A 4,111-nucleotide genomic window follows, 5' to 3' on the forward strand; every position below is an offset into this window, starting at 1 on the left:
CAAGATCTCAGACACTGGATGTACTTTTTTGTAGAATGCCTACTTAATAGCTGTATTCAATGCACAAAATTATCAGTAAATTTAGAGCTGCAACTTGTTTTCATAAGTGTGCACCAGTAACTTCTTGGTTATGCACAGAAATTTTTATGCACAGATACATCATGTCTTGTTCCAAACTATATTAGATAAGTACAACAAGAAGCAAGAGGGAGCAAAAAAATATTGGGGAAATAGAAATGGGAAGTAGTTTTATAAAATTTGAGGAACAGGTGTTTAAAAGATGATTAATAAAGTTTTTTAATTTTCTTCCTAGAATAAAAAAACCCAAACCAGAATATGCACACAGGAAAATAAAAGATAGGCATTCAAGGCTTTACTTTTGACTTTATTTGCTTGCATTCTCCAGTTTGTCTGAGTTTTTCTACTAAAAAAACCCTAGGGTTTTTTTAGCCTAAATTGAGCAAGGTGATAACTGTCCTTTATGGCTGAAGTGACAAAATCTGTTTCTAAGCTATTTTAGCACTTTAGTTTGTGTAAACCTATTTTCCAGTGAAAATCAGTACTACAAATGGAAGCAGATTTGGTTGTTTAGCCAAATATTCATAATTATTTTAGATACATTTTTCTGTTCATATTATTAGTGTTCATGTTCATTACATAGAAAAGATCCTGAGTTATCTATATCTACAGATTAAATAAGTAGAGTATTTGAAACCTTTTATGCCATGCAATCTACCTGCTTTCAGTATAAAGTAAAGCATTTTATTGAAAATAATCACTTTATGAGCACAATGTAAGTAAAAACTTAAAAAGAAGCATGTGGATCTTTATGCATTATTCTAGTTTGCTGCTTTTTTTCAGTTTTTATTGTTTAGACATTACCAATAATAAAAAGGAGCTTCTTTTAGAAGTAAGAAAGTGAAAATTTTGTGATAATACTATAGCCTATCAACACTAGAACTGAAATCCAAAATGCACAGCACTAATAGGAATTCTGAAACAAGCTCACACAATGCAGACCAGAGTATTGACCAGTTATCAACCTCAAGGCATGAAAGAAATTTTATAAAGGTCTCTAGATGTTTCTGAAAGACTGAATGTGTAAAAGCAGAGTAAAAGATATGTTCTCTGTCATTTACTCCAAAGTCAAGGCATGAATAAACACTTCAGGGCTCAGTGTGCCAGATAAATTCAGTTTCCTAATAAAAAACAAGCATGGAGTAAGACTAAAAATGTTAGGAAATATCTTCAAGCACTAGGATTGCTGGTTTTTCAGTCCTTACACTCAAAATTTTGAATAAAACAACGGCAGGCACTTGGTGGGGAGGTATAAGCACAAGCAATGCTGGAGTGCTCTGGCTACTGTTTCCACTCACATGTCTAGTTTAACTAGCAATCTGTTACTTGATTTAATCAGAGGCAAAATCTCCAGGCTGAACACACACTTAATGTAGGTAGTGACCAGCTGTCATGAGACCAAACAAATGTCCTTATCTGCACTACATGCTTAGTTAATCAAGTTAATCAACTGGTTCTAACAACTGTAATTTCCCACTATATAAAACTACAATGACTGTAAGATCAATTAGTATCAGTAACAAAGTGAATAGGTATTTCACAGAAGGCTTAAGTAATACACACTAGATATGAAATCAAATCTATTTGCTCCACAACTAAGATGTCTGAGCAACACTTCGCCCCGACCTAGAAAATAGTTCTCCTCCTATACACGCTCAAAGGAGCAGGAGTTAGGGTGCTCTGTTTACTAGACCTGGGATCTACTTTTCAAACACAAATAATTGAGGAGTCTAACTCTGAAGAATACTTAGGTAGTTGCATTTTAAGACCTAAGTGGATGATAGAGGTACAAAAATTATGTTAAGTGCCCAACTTAGCAGAACTTAAGGACCTAGGAACAAAAAGCATCTGTGAAAGCCACGAACTTAACCCTGCTACCTGTCCATTAAACCTGGCAGCATAGTTATGAACTAGTGGCCAAGATATTTGTCTGGGAATTGAGATGTTTTAGGTGGTAGGCCCTGCCACCAGCAGAAGACTTTTTTCCATGTCATTAGTAAAGACCATGTAAGGGGTTTTTGGAAGTAGAACTGGAATTTGGGTTCCCTGAGTATCCCTGTCACAAGGTGAGAGAGTTTATATGGCCAAGAGGAATATCTGCTAATGACACAGCAGTGGCTCTGTGCTATCTTTACACTCATCTGGTCTGTCATTGCCTTCTGAAATTTCCTTTGATGACTGTGATCTAAGGAACACTGAAAACACAGGTCAGCATTAGGATGTCTTTTACACTGAAGGGCCTTGTGCAAGCTGACCTACCCTGCCAAGAAACAAGACAAATCAGCCCCTCCTAAGGTCTCTGTTGCTGTAACTAGTAAGGTCACAGTACCTGAGCTGTCACATTTAAAGACAGTGACAGCTATACCTGAGGGTACAGGTGGACTCTCAGTTACTCTACAACAGTCATCCACAGGGGCAGAAAAATCAGCGTATGAGGTTTAGGTTATTCTGTTAGCAAACCAATTAGGTCATCATTATACCATAGCTGTTATTAGGACATTAATAACGGGATGAAAAGTTTCTTGGGTCTCAAGAATCCCCCAAAATAAGTAAATTGGTTAGTGTGATGCTATTTCAAATATATCAACAATAATTTCAAATGCTAGATACAAAAAAAAGGGATAGTCAAGCACTATTTCATAGAGAACAGAAAACATACTTCAAAAATACTTTTGTATCCCACATAGTCAAATATTTTGGCCATTAATGGACATCACAGAAATAAATTATTATTAAATTAACAGTAACCTCAATCATGTCTTCAACTGTAGACAAGAATGACCAAGCCAGACATCCACATGGGGGCATCAGTAGAACCAGTAAACAATTCTGAAGACAGGTACTAATCTCTTTCACTTCCTTGCGGAAGCCTCAAGGGCCTAGAAAAGGAAGGACCACTCAAGAAAAGCCACTTCCTAGAAAACCACTGGTAAAATAAATGAGTTAGACAGATGGATTAGTGTGTATATATATATATATATATATATATTCAAGTTCATTATGGGACTAACGTGAATAAAGTAATCACTACTTGTTCACAGCAATGAAAGTACTACAGCAATGCCACAGTAAGCCAGATACCTGATAAAGTAAAAGGAAAATTGTTATTTTTTTTCTAAAAATATGCCCAAGAATTAGCAGAGCAACTATCAAAAGGAAAAAACTCTGTACAACATGAACTGAGCTTGACATTTGAAACAGTGGCTGATAGAGCTGCAAACACTGAGGACCACCCAAAGTGAATAGAGGAATATGCAGAAAGATGAACCAGATCGTGCAACTATGTGCAAACAGCCTGGAATGTCAGAGATAGAATGTAATCTAAGCAATGCAAATGCCAAAAAATTAAGATAACAAATGCAAACATAGTAGGAAGCAAGCAAAAATCAGACCAACAAAGATACCTATGCAAGCAATGAAAAAACATGACAGGTGAGAATGAAACCAAAACGGAAGGTAAAAAAAGCATCTGGTTATGAGAACTGTTTGATTTGTAGGAAATATGTAAGGCCTGTGGGAGTTAACTAGTCAGATACACTTGCAGCTTCTGGCAGATTTGGCAGCTGATCACATCCTCCAGGTTCAGTTGGAGGACAAGATTTTACAGAACAAGATTCTCCTTTTCCTCTCACATCACAATGTTGCTTTTCTTCCATAGAAAAGATCAACCATCACCTGTTCAGAGGCCAAAATGACTACTTCACAGCTTCTTCATTTAGGCTTCTCATTTACTCTTCAGTTTTTCTGATCCTAGAGCACTGCTAAGACACCAGCAAGAAACAAGAAAGCTTGCTGCAGTCCTCACAGAAGTCATGGACTGCTCTGTGCTCATTCAGTATATCCAACTAGCACAGCCACCTTCAGACACAGAAGTACATTGTACACGGGGTGGTTCATAAACCCTTCAGCTTCAGACACTTATGCTGTCTGGCTCCCCTGAAAACATGCCTGCATTGCCCTGGTACACATGCATGTGGCTCTTCAGGCTGCCTTGACATCCCAGGGTGTGGTTCTAAGCAGGGAACATCCCAAC

The sequence above is a fragment of the Acanthisitta chloris genome, unplaced genomic scaffold (genome assembly GCF_000695815.1).
Source record: "Acanthisitta chloris isolate BGI_N310 unplaced genomic scaffold, ASM69581v1 scaffold21020, whole genome shotgun sequence".
Taxonomy (NCBI): domain Eukaryota; kingdom Metazoa; phylum Chordata; class Aves; order Passeriformes; family Acanthisittidae; genus Acanthisitta; species Acanthisitta chloris.